Genomic DNA, 13,900 nt, shown 5'->3' on the forward strand with positions numbered 1-13,900 from the left:
ATTTATAAGGTCTTAGTGCTCAGTCACAGCATGGGTAAATGTCACAGTAATTAAAATCCATTGTATTCTATACAATCACCCAAGTAATTCTGAACAGTCTATAGAAGGGTAGAATAGGTTGTTGCAAGTCTGTTAAGAGTGTCTTATCATAAAAAGTATGCATGCATTTACCGGGCCTAATTACTGTGTTGAAAATAATGGTGTTTCCTAACTTTTTTTAGTGGGTGTGTTTGTTCCAGTAGCTGTTTAACATCAATGGTGATAGATTATTGGCCATCAGTTTTTCTTTACATTAAACAGACTGCAATGTGTTTTGCCCAGCCATCCTAACCTTAGAGCTGGTAGCAGACCATACATTAGACGCATTATTACGAATACTTAGTTTTCTAAGTCTTTTCAGGAGTAGATATCAACCTTGTCTTTGTTAACAAACCAGCCCAGCAAGATGAGCTATGCACCTGTTGTTCTCTCCTGCCAGAGAGGGAATAAAGTTATCTGGTACCCATCCCAGTGATTTTCTCTGTGGCTGCCCAGGGCACGTCTTTTCTCAAGAAGGCTTTTACCATATTGAGTGGAGCAAATGTTGGTAGTGATTCATGTGATCTTACCGTTTCCGTAATACAGGACCAGATGGTTAAGTAGCAAGCCTGCCTCAGCAGGAGCAAAGCCAGTGTTCATTGTCATAAAGGGAAGAAAGGGCAATGCCACAGAATATGGAATGAAAATCAGAATAATGGTGAAATAAACAAATAATAACTAATACAGGTCAAAAATTGACCACTGAATGAGCTACCTACATGAAATGGTAGGACGAGCTACTTACACAGAAGGGTAGGTAAGTCCTAGGCAGTGGTGAATGTGATATATATTAACTAAAAAGATGGGAAACTTTGGAATGACTACTAAAACCCCTGCTTCAGGTTTGGGGAAATCTCAGACGTAAAAGATGAGATCAGTTCTATGCAGTAAGTGTATTTCTATATATACCTATGGAGATAACTAAATGGAGAGATGAAATCCTAGTTAGACTGCAATATTTTCACACTACTGGTAATGAAGTAAATTTGATACTATGCTACTGTGCTTTGTCTCCACCTGATACTGTCACAAGGGTAAATTAGTCTTACTGTGTGATGCTGTTTTTAGGGACTCTTGAACCTGATAGTCTCTAAGGAAATGTTTGGATAAATTGAGTGATTATGAAGATGTCTTCCTCAATGGCAGGACAGGGTGGATTTATTGGTGGGGAAAAATAAGGGTAGAAATTGTGGCAGGGTTTAGTGTTGCAGGAGACTGCTGTGTTGGCAGGGGAACTGCTTGTGTTAGTGTTACATCCAAAGTGAAAAACCTCTCAACTTTGAAATAGCATAACAGAAGCTAAGGTGAGGACAGTTCAAAGCACTGAGCGCATGAGAGAGACACAAGCAACTGGTTTGCATAAAGCACCTGCTTATATATCCAGAGGGCAGATGGAGGCTGTTACAGCTCTTCTTTCCTTTCACCATGAAAAACTTCCAGAAGTAGCAGCAGCAGCAGCAGTTCTGTGACTCAGTATGTTGCAAGGTTCACCTTTTAAATTTGTGCCCCTTTTGTGCATTGTGCTGATGTCTTAATGAAGGAACTAAAGACGATGAGACATCCCTGCATGGCTCTCTGGAAGTCTGAACCAAAATATCTCTCCCATCCTTGTTGAAGTAGCCTGGATTGTTGCCTGTCAGGGAGTTTATGTTATGAATGCTCCTTTGTGGCATGGCAGGAAATGCTGCAGTCAAGCGGTGGATCAGAGATTGATTTTTTAAAATTATTATTATTTTTAGCAAAAAAAGCCAAATGACTAGAGTCATCTGAGAGGGAGCTAACCATGGCTGAATGAGATGGAAGTGCTCAGGAGTGCTGATCTAATGAACTGCATGATGAGGAAGCCAGTATGAGTCAGACTTCACTGACTATGAAGTCTTTACAATTTATTGCTTGCTGTATGGTATATGCTGTCCATCACCTCTACAATGAAGTTATCACCTCTGTGAGAAATGTATGGCCATTTTTGATCTGCTCTTCTGCTTCGTCCCATTTGTCTTTCTTAAGGGAGTACAGTGATAATTTGAGAGAATTAAGTTTACTGATTATTTTACTGCCACTGTTGACTTTATTGCCAAGAGTGGACGGTATTCTTTTTTTCTCAGAGTTACAGCTCCTAGTTAAACTTAAATCCAACAATTATCAACCCTCCCTGCCAACTACCGCAGGCTGTTATAATAAAGAAATAAATGAAACTCCCAGTCAGAAAAGTGACCTTCTGATATCAGCCATGGAAATGGAATAATTCTTTTTACTCTAAATAAGCAAACAATAAAATAATGGTTATGGTATAATAATGAAGTAAGAGAAGATAATTTCTTGGTCTTTCACCCCAAGCTCTCCAGGGTGTGTCTGTAGTGGAATGCAGGTGAAGGAAAGGTACTTTCTACTACTGGGAAGAGGTAGAAAGAGACCCATAAAGGAATAGGAGGGAGTAGGGAGAAGAAGAGGAGTCTCTATATATAGCATGCATAAGGAAAGATCTGTAATTTCTAATCAAAGAATTTGAAAGAGATTGTGTAATTCATTCCCATGCTATGTTGACATGGGTGTTTACACTACAGCTAGTGCTAAAACAGGAGAAAAGTGCACGTGGGACTATGACAGTGTACCTGATTGCTATGATTTTTAAGGTGAATTTCCTTAGAAAATGGCATATTTTACCCTGATAAAGAAAAATTATTTTAGAAAATTCAAACATGATTTTTGCAACCTTATAGTTCAATTTTGAAAAACTGGGGACCAGCAGCCTGATGTGTTTGAGCTGGTTTTGTTATTACACTTGCTAGTGATTCTGTCTTACGGGTTTTCTTTTATATCTTGCAGACTTTTTATAAAGAATAATTTGTTTGTGCTCACTCTTCAGTTTAAACAAGACCACAATTACAAGGGGACATGCGAGTTTGGGAGTTGGGGATTAGTTTGTGAAATAATTAGGCAAATGGTCAGAATCTGATAACATTGCATTGCACTCTTTTCTGAAAATAGGTACAGAATATAGATTTTCATTCAGAAGACATGCAAATGTAACTCTGTCCACTAGAGGTCAACAAATGCTGTGATATTTCTTTACAAAAGAAAATCTGCTTCAAACCAAAATAACACTCAGAATATTTCAGCTTCTTTTTTCTCAGTTTCTGCAAGTTTTTTGTTACAGACACCAAACAGTGGCTGATAATAGCTCAAGGCTGGGATTAAGCTGGTCGAAGCTGCTCCTTTTCTTGACTATAACCTGTGATCAAATGATTCAGCTCCACACGCTGAAAGCTGCAGCTTGGTCTCTTCAGTCTTTCTTGAGTGTGTGATAATATAAGGAGAATTGATTTATATAGGAGTTACTTGCTCTGTCTGATTGGATTATTTTCAGGAAATATTGTTCCCTGTGGGAGGCACATAATGCACGTGATTTTAAAATGAGCATGTCAGCTACACACAGGTGTAGAGCACAGTTGGCACCAGAGAGGGAACCCAGGGAGGCCCTTCTTGCCCACAGAAAGGCTGATCATAGTGATAACAGCTGGAAGCCATAAGGGGCTTTATTGAAGTAGAGCTACAACAGCTACCTTCTGTTTCCAAACTAACAAAATAGGGGCTGTGAAGAGACCTGTCAAATAGTATCAGTTCTCTCTCTCTTTTATCGTTGCCTTTCTTCTATATGAGAGAAAAAAGGCAATAAACAGTAATGAGAAATAAGAATTTACATGCCTAGTGTTTGTGTTTTTACTGGCATTCAAACACAAATGTATATGACTGGGATTTTTATTCCTTCTTCATGAATAGAGGCTATAATAGCAATGTCAGGGCAGTTTTAGTACATTTTCCTTATATGTGTTTCTTTGTAAAGTGTTCTAAGAAATTTTTCTCATGACAAACACATTTGTGTTTGTGACAGATCTAATACAGGGCAAAATATTGAGTATACAGGCTTGAGTCTAGAAAAAAAAAGACTTCTTGCATTTCTTTTCTTTCTCACTCATGTACATTTTAAAATTTGAGTGTTTGGGCTCTGAAGTATCCACCTAGGCCATATCTAAGGGTATAAGATGAAGAAGAACTGTATAATTCAGCAAGAATTTCAGGGCTTCAGAAAAATAAAGTCACAAATTCAAACCATTTCTTATTATTCTTTTTTTTTGTTGTTGTTTTTCAAATTGGTGAGAAGAATGAAAATAATTTTATGAATCAATTACTATAGCACTTGGAAATCAGTAGAAGGTGGGTGATAAAAGTACCCCTCTCTAGCCAAGAAAGGTGAGAAGAGAATCAAAATATATAAATGATTTCACTGATCCAGGAGAGAAAAGGAAGCAAATACCTCCCAAGCAGCAAGAGAATAAGATCCTTAATGAACTGAATACTGAAACATATGGCAAAACTTTGGATGTGGAAACGATCCAGTTCATGAATTTACTCTATTAGATTATTCCAAAATAGAGTGGAATTCTATGCTTTATATAAATAAATCTTCTAATGAGATGGAAGTGTTTTCATTAATATATCACATGAAGGCTATAACAGCCACTTCCTATTTTCTGCCCTATCAAAATGGCAACTGTAAAGAGTTTTGTCAAATATTATCTCTTTTTGCAGTGACAGATGGTGACAGCTAGAACTATAAGGAACGCTTAAATTGCATAGCACAAGCCTGTACGAGTAACAGAGTCATATTTCAGAGCTTCATGGGTCTCATCTGATCTGATAAAGCTTGGACGCATAGAGGAAAGCTAACTTTTATATGCCTGATCAGCTGTCTCCCAGGCATGCCAGGCATTAGTTATCCACTCGATGTTTACCTAAGTCTCAAAAATATGGTGTGAAGCTTAATTGCTGAACATTTTTGGATATTGGAAAGAAACTGCAGAAGTCCCTGGGTTTGGGGTAAGGGGTGAGGGACAGGGGAAAAAAAAAAAGAGAAAAAAAAAAGAAAAGGGAAACTTTAAATTCCAGTTTGTTATTCTTACTTTTGAAGAAATAGAAGCAAAGTTCTGAAGGAGATGAAATTAAATTGAATGTTTGAGAACTGACCCGTAGGTACCACCTGAGGGGGATGTGAACAATTCTTACCTCAGGACCATTCTGTTGACCTGCTTGATTAATGAAGCTGCAAAAATATCATTGAGAGACAAGTCTACTACCCACCTCCAAAGTCAAGAGTTTCAATTTCTTCTGAAGCAGAAGGCTCCTCGCTGTCATCAGTGGTACTGAACCATCGAAAAAAACCTGAACGATTTAGTTAATCCACCTTATTTCTTGTTACATTGAATCAGACATTTTTTCCAATGGAAGCTTGACAGAAAGCCAAATCTACTCTTCTTACCTCTTGTCCTACTGCTACACACCTTTAAGAATAAGTGAATATTTAGGCCACTAGAATATTTAAGCCACAAGTCTAGTATTCAAAATAAGAATCAAAGCTTACAGCAAGCTTAGGTGCAATGATACTTAGTCTTATATATCTTTGATTCAATTTTGCACGGAAGGCTTAAAACCTTCTCTTTTTTTTTGCTACAAGTACCTGAAAAGGATTTATAGCTGATCCTACAAAAGCACAACAGTTTCTATTATTTCTTTCATTAATATTCAATTATTTTAGCTACTATTTTCCTGCTGCTATCTGTATATTTATTACTTATTTTTAAAGTACATGATTAAATTTCATTTAAAATATGTCTCTATTTTAACAGGGATAATTCTCTTTTTTGAAGTATGTAATCACTATATTATGTTCGGTGAAGTATTTTTTAACATGCTACCTATTTTAGTTGCACGTTAAAAAAAAAAAGCTTTCATTTTTAAATGTTTCTGTTGGATCATGTCTTTAAAGAGTCTAACTTTGAAGGGATGGATGGGGCTTGAAGGCACTTCTGGAGGTCCTTACTCCCACTCCCTGCCCAGAGCAGGGTCTGCTGGAGCAGGTTGCTCAGGGCTGTGTGCAGGCAGGAGTTGACTCCAGTCACAAAGATGGAGACTCCACAATCTCCTAGGTCAACCTGGTCCAGTGTTTGACCACTCTTACAGTAATAGGGTCTTTCTACTATTTAAAAAGAATTTCTCTTATTTCAGTTTGTGTCCACTGTCTCTAATAAAGGCATGCCTTTATTATTTGCTATGATATAAATATAATCTGAAACATTACAGGTTCTTTGAATATATAGATTTAGATTTTTTTTTCCCTCTGATAAACCTGTGAAGGAGCTGATACCTATTGGAAGACTACCATAACTTGTGGCCTGATTTCTGTAAACTGGCCCCCAAATCACTTTTATCCTATCCAACATTAAAAATGCAATTTCCCAATCTGAAGGAAATTTTAATTCCCTGCAGAACTTCTTAAGTTTACCAAGCAGTATCCTGCATGTCCCTTTGTGGCAGGATAGACTGTCTACAGTAACTAAATGAAAAGAAGTTGCAGTAGACTCATGCACAAGACTGAAAGGTTGCAGTTTGGTTCAGAGTCCTGAGCTATAGGGAAGTGCTAAGATTTAGCGTTTGCTATTTTAGAGAGATGCAGATAGATGACAAAAAACTTAAATTAATAACTTTGCATGACTACTCATGAAACTGTTTTAGATAGTTCAGTAGCACAGAAGCATGCATGTCCAATATGTTTATTTTTCCTTAAGGAGAAGTCAGAATTTCACTAAAATCTCCTTAAAACAACAAAGGATATATTTATCTGAATATCAAAGCTGAAGTCCCTTGATGTACCAGCTCTTAACCGCATATGCAAAAAAGAAACTTAGCTAGAATGTGAGAGAACTCAGATCTGGTCTATATAATATGGAGCTTTTTCTCACTTTTTGTAGGCATTTTCTTTCACTGAGAAGAGCTTCCAAGAAAAGTATGCAGAAGGAATAAACCTAGTTATGCAAATTCAGCAGGGTTTTTTTTCATCTGTACAAAAGGAACTGATTTTTTGATGCTCAGTATTCAGCTATATTTGAATGAAAAGCTATAAAACAGTGCAGATTATGAAAATCCTTAACTAATCAAAATTTAAAAAAACATAAGTTTAAGATATATTTTAAGTGTATGGTTTCTTATTTTAGACAAGATCCACTGATTACTCAGCTTCATCTATTGCAAACTAACTGCCAAATTACAAAAAAAATCATCCACATCAATGATCTTAATTTTCTCAGCAAAACCTAACTGCAGTTTTTCGGAAAGTTTGAGTTAATAGAAGTGATTTTGGTGGTACTAGCCAGCAATGCTCTAAGTAATCCTAGTTCTAGTCCTTTCTTTTATATTAATGTACGGCTTTATTCCACATCACAATCCAAAAGACCTGTTTGCCAGGTCTGTACAAAAGCTTATGCGTTCCAAAGACAGAAAAAGTCCATAGTGCAAGTTTCTTTTAAAACTTCTTTGGAATTGTAAATTTTCAAATTGTGCTTTAAAAGCCCTCAATTTAATAAATAACTTTGTGTTGAGACTAAATGTGTCCTCTTTTATCCAGGACATAAGAATCAGTGTTAATTTTAAACTCAGCATTTCTTTTATTCTGGATGTATTCCTAATTTATATATTTAGAGGAGAAAGTGGTGTTTATAGGAGCAGAGGTGAAGTCCCATGACTCCCTGTTTCTGTGTGAACATCGGCCTTGGGGGAAGCAATAAAAATTGAAGCTAAATTTATTCATATGCTGTATAATATTTAGAAAGTAATTCTCTGATGTGGTGCCAGAACACACTTGGTAAAAAGCCTTTAATGCACAGCAAGGGTTAGCTGTCTAATGAGGTATGAGACAATTATATTAATCAACTATGTCTTTTCTTACTCTGTCAGGGTTAATAGCTGCACATTGGTTATGCCTGATTTTTATTGGGTCTGCCAAATTTCACCACAAGTTAGGGTTCAGGAAGCTCCTAGAGACATCTGTCAGATATTTGTCTTGCTACAGCTGCTGTTTAATTTCTTTAGGTGGAGCAAAACCTTTATACCTGGTACTAGGCGGCTTCCCTTGTTTTTTCTTAATTCCTAGGTTATGACAGTTACAGTTATCTTTATTCTCCAAACACATATGAAATTACCTTGAAACAATCCTAACATCATGTTTTTCCTGCATATATAGCCCAATTTTGACACTGTTAGGAGGCATCCAGAAACAATCCGAAACATACCCCAAAACTATTGGTTTGTATTGGGTTTGCATGGCAAGGTTTTGGTAGCAGGGGGACTAAAGGGGTGGCTTTTTTTGAGAAGATGCTAGAAGATTCCCCTGTGTTGGATAGAGCCAATGCCAGCCGGCTCCAAGACGGACCCGCCACTGGCCAAGGCCGAGCCCATCAGTGACGGTGGTAGCACCTCTGGGATAACAGATTTACGAAAACGGGAAAAATTTACTGCGCAACAGCAATTGAAGCCAGAGAGAGGAGTGAGAATATGTGAGAGAAACAACTCTGCAGACACCAAGGTCAGTGAAGGAGGAGGAGGAGGAGATGCTCCAGGCGCCGGAGCAGAGATTCCCCTGCAGCCCCTGGTGAAGACCACGGTGAGGCAGGCTGTGTCCCTGCAGCCCATGGAGGTCCATGGTGGAGCAGATATCCACCTGTAGCCCGTGGAGGACCCCACGCTGGAGCAGGTGGATGCCCGAAGGAGGCTGCGACCCCGTGGGAAGTCCACGCTAGAGCAGGCTCCTGGAAGGACGTGTGGACTCTGTCAGGACTTGTGACCTCGTGAGGGACCCACGCTGGAGCAGTCTGTTCCTGAAGGACTGCACCCCATGGGAAGGACCCATGCTGGAGCAGTTCACGAAGAACTGCAGCCCGTGGGAAGGACTCACATTGGAGAAGTTAATGAAGGACTGTCTCCTGTGGGAGGGACCCCACACTGGAGCAAGGAGGAGTGTGAGGAGTGCTCCCCCTGAGGAGGAAGGAGAGGCAGAGACAATATGATGAACTGACCGCAACCCCGTTCCTGTCCCCCCTGCTCCACTCGGGGGCAGAAGGTAGGGAATTCAGAAGTAAAGTTAAGCCTGGGAAGAAGGTAGGGATGGGGGGAAGGTGTTTTAAGATTTAGGTTTTGTTTCTCATTATCCTACTCTGATTTGATTGGTAATAAATTAAACTATTTTTTCCCCAAGTTGAGTCTGTTTTGCCCATGACAGTAATTGGTGAATGGTCTCTCCCTGTCCTTATCTCGACCCAGGAGCTTTTTGTTATATTTTTCTCTCCCCGGTCCAGCTGAGGAGGGAAGTGATAGAGTGGCTTTGGTGGGCACCTGGCATCCAGCCAGGGTCAACCCACCACATGGTTATACAAAGGTTAATGTTAATGCTGTATATTCTGATGCTTTTTTTCACTGGCGTATTGTTTATTAGCTACTGGTTCATATACTGATGTCTTCCTTTTACAGATCATTTTTGTAGATGTCATTTTTGCTTGTTGGTACTGACTCCAATAGTCCCACAGCATGCTTGCATTCTCTGAGATGAAGGGAGAAACATGCATCTGTGTGAAGCATGCAGGGGTGCCTTAATATCACTTACATTGCTTTTCCGGGTGTACTGGTTTATCTGACTTGTTTCCTTGCAGTAGTCCATTTCTCACGGGTAGTACACAGAGTCCCACCTTCAGAAAATACTCAAGGTAGCTTGTCAGCAGAAAACTTCTTATTTAAATGCAGCAGTAATTATTTTTTTTTTTTTTATGATGTAGACAATGCAATGAGTGTGTGTGGAACTGCACAAACCGCTGCAATACAGACTCTCCGGTGTCCTCCTCGGTTGCCTGAAGAAACAACATGTTTGAGAATCAGAAGCAAGAGCTTTTTGGTCCTTTGACCTCCACAGGAACACGTACAATTAAATTCAAGCAGCTAGAAAGGAGCTGCACTGCAGAAAGCCCCATCAGACAATAACACCACCTTTATTTCAGCAGTAACATTAACAACAATAGGAGTGAGCTCCCTAAAGCCTCCCTTTGTTCAGCTCATCCTGGATGTTGTCTGAAGTGGGATTTGGAGAATACTACATTCAGAGAAAAGCAAGTTTAGAGGGATTTTGTTGATATCAGATTTGAACCAGACCTGATGTGGTGTGCTTTTCTGAAGACAGAAAAGCTTCAGCTGACAGCTAATGCAGGTATCCATGGTCAGATATAACAGAGTGATAATGTATCTACAGTGTAAAGAGAGATAATACCTTGCTTATGTTTTAGGCACATTTATGTGTGAAAAATATTATCTAGAAGTTGCAGGGTATTATGCCAACAAGTAAGACAATAGTCTACAAAGAAAGAGAGGGGAAAAGCAGGAAGTATTTTGGTCCTGATTGAACAATAGGTCCCTCAGAGAGCTCAGGAAGGATACTTACAGCATCAACTTCGGGCATCTGGTTTGAGTTCCTAAATTAAGAGGGTCAGCCTATAGTTTCCTCCAATGCAACAAGGAGCCAGAATAATGTCTTTTTCTTTCCTTTCCCTGTTCAGGTTCCTTATCTGGTTGTTTAATATGGTGTCTCCATAAGCACTGCAGTTTGGGTCAGCAGAATGCTTTTGAAATAAATTTCGTCATCACTCCTGCTTGCCATGCTTTTGAAGAAAGGACAGGGCTTGGGGTTTCTGTTGAGACTATCCCAAAAGAAGGGGTCCAGGAGTGCTCCAGCTGCCAGGAGGTATTCAGTTTACACTAGAAATGATCTGAAGTAAAGCCTCTGAACTACAGGTGGTATGGACACTTGCTTGCTGTCGCAGATGCAGCCTACGATAGCTGCCTAATGTTATTCACTGTAAACACCCCACCAGCATTTGCTCACGGTGGCATAGAACCCTGCAGTATTGCCAGAACCAAACCCATGTGGCTGAGACTCAGTTTAAAGAGGTCCAAAATCATCCTGAAATCAGATGTCAGTGAAAGCTACTTCATGATTACTGGTTTCCTGAGAGTCTGTTTGTGGGGAAAGGTATTAATCAATTTATGCTTAAACAATTTCTCTTAAGCACTAGCACACTCTTTACAATTGTCAGGCTCTCTTGAATCTTGGTATTGTCCACTAACTTTCCTACAAATCCTTCTTGCAATACTTTGCACAACGTTGCATATAGCCAGAATACTCTTCCAAATGTGGAGTTGCAAGCAAGCCTGTTGTGTTGGTTTGCTTAGGTGGTCTAAGACTCACTTACACCAAGTCTCTGTGTTAGCATTTATGCTGGCTGTAGCTGGTTGTAAATTCAACAGTTGCACATTTTTCCCATTGCAGAAAATGCTGATTCATAAAAAGATTGTGCCAAACTTCACTGCAAGTCAAGAAAAAAGTGTCATTCATTAAAAAAATTAAAAATTAGGAAAACTCTGGTTCTTGTTAAACTCCAACATAGATAACTTTTCCTTACTGAAGGATTATTACTGTCTAATAGATTAAGCACTGAATGAAGAAATGAATAGTCTTATCTGTTAACTTGCTCAGATATCTTGGATCTTATTCTGCCTATGTCTCATTTTCACATGCGGATGTAAAATGTTTTTTTTCCATCCCAATATCAGAGAAAAGAAAAGAAGATATATCTCTCTACAAAGTGCAAAGGTAGCCATTTTTATTTCACTCATACAGCTCAGCTTGGTATTACAGAGCGTATTGAAAAGGTTGAAGGAGCTCTGTGAAAAAGAATACAAACAAAATCTGCTCAGGAAAGGAGAGCTGGTGGGTCTTCAGAGGCTCACTCCATAAAATAACAGTTCCCCCCTGCTAAATAGGAATGTGGTTCCTCTGTTAGAGCTTTGAGGATGCAAACTATGGAATACTGACACGGACATGCTGAAGCCAGTAGCCTGGCAGCGGGGGGGCTGCTGCAGCCCTATGCCCCCAGGTCCAGCCAACATCAAGGTTGAGTATGTATTCCCACCAAGCACACACACGCACACACACACAATTCATATACATACATACACGAATATATATATAAAAGTATATACAGCTGGCCACATACAGTCCACATAGGTGGCTTTGGGGGGGGCTCCCCCTGCCCCTGGGTCTCCCGCCCTGGTCACACTGTGTGGGGACAGGTGCAATGTGAGGCGCTGAGAGAACTGGCTTTCTGTGTGATTAAAATGTGTGAGCTGAAGTTATACTTGCAGTGTGCAGCTAAGCAGGTGAGAAACCCGAAGACATAAACAGGAACTGAGAAGTGTGCTTGTCCTCAAGCGAGAGCTGAGACCTGGCTGATGCAGAAATACCACCTGGGAAGCCCTGAATAGCACAGAATATATAGAGGATATTATTTTTCTGTTCACCGCTAAAATACAACTAGCAATATTTGTCTTTTTTCCCCATAGGTTTATATTCACCGCTCTAATATGGCTACAAATATCTGTATCTTTTCTATGGCTTTGAACTGAGTTCTAAATCTAAGCTTTTAGTCAATGTAAACTCTCACTCTGAGGTGTATTCCTTACCTGGAGCTTAGAGAGGTGGAAGAGGCAAGCCAATTCATTGCTAAGACTTGTCTCAGGCGCAGGCAGTCACTCACTTGCCCTGTCAGCACTGCACGGTGTCTCAGTACCCCGTTGCCCACAGGCCAACAGAGCTGGCAATGTTGTAGCTCTGAGGGAGACTGATAAAGCCCAGATGTGCCCCTATTGCAGTCAGATTCCTTCTCACAAAAATGAATTTTCCTCCTCTGCGTTAGAGCAGATGTGCCTTTGAACGCAGTCACCTTCCCTTTTTCTACTGTTTCAAAGCACCGAAGGACCAGAAAGTCGCTCACCAAAGACTTCGTGTTCCAGCAGGATACTCCAGAAGACAGGGTGCTACCGAATGCCGAAAACCTAGTTGTGTCCATCATCAGCAACTTTTCTCTTTAACTTCATGTCCTCTAAACACACAATTTCCCTGCACTTCAAGGCATTTTTTTGTTTTTACTTTTTAGTGTATGGTTGTACTTACCCTAAAATGACTGTCCTGAGATGTGTATGTGTATATATACATATTTATTTAAACACTAGTTTTTGGAGACTTTGCATCTTTGAGAGGTAGTTATGTTTACAGGTGCATGTCGGCCAGAAATTTCACTTCGAAGACTCTCATGTAGCTGTCTCTGAACACTCACATGGATTTTTGTTCAGGTTAATGTTAAAATGTCATACTGATGTCACAAGATCTGATGACACTGGCATGAATAAAAATTTCAGCATATATGATGGTGGGAATTTGTAAAAATAAGTAGTTGCTCTGACTGGCAATTGAGGAACTTGTGGAGCTCTTGGTTTAATAACAAGCTTTTATTTTCCGCAATTAAAACAAGTTATTTTATTAAAATACACTATTCATTAGGCTTCTTTGTACCTTGTAGTTAAAATATCCTCAACATTTTAAATCGAGGTTCCTAAAAGTAGCCAAAAAAATAACCAGCAAGAAATTTTACCCGTAATTCATAAACAGTTTTCCAGTGAAGGTGTGCTTTTTACATTTTTTTAAAGATTATTTTAAATTTAAGAAACTCTTCCTAAGACTATTTTTTCTGATAACACACTTGAAAAGTAAATGCAAAAAAGATTAAATCTTAATTGAAACAAATTAATTAAAACTTGGTCCATTAGGTCCAACAAACTTCAGCGCTCTGTACCAAGTTTTTTTAACAAGAATGCTAATTAATTGCTAAGTGTTGTGGTTGTTTTGAACTTTGACCATTAGTCTGCTATAACTATTTGCTCATGTTGAGTCGCCCTTGAAACAGCCTTCACACTGAATGACCAAACGTTAACTGGATTTTGTGACACTCCTGGGGATGAAAAGCCTTCTCACCCTGAAATAGGAGATTGGATGTCATTACATCGAGTGTGAACAAACACAGGTTTTCGAACAGCAATGTTTGTTTGAAAACAA

This window comes from Gavia stellata, chromosome 1 (assembly GCF_030936135.1).
Source record: "Gavia stellata isolate bGavSte3 chromosome 1, bGavSte3.hap2, whole genome shotgun sequence".
NCBI lineage: Eukaryota > Metazoa > Chordata > Aves > Gaviiformes > Gaviidae > Gavia > Gavia stellata.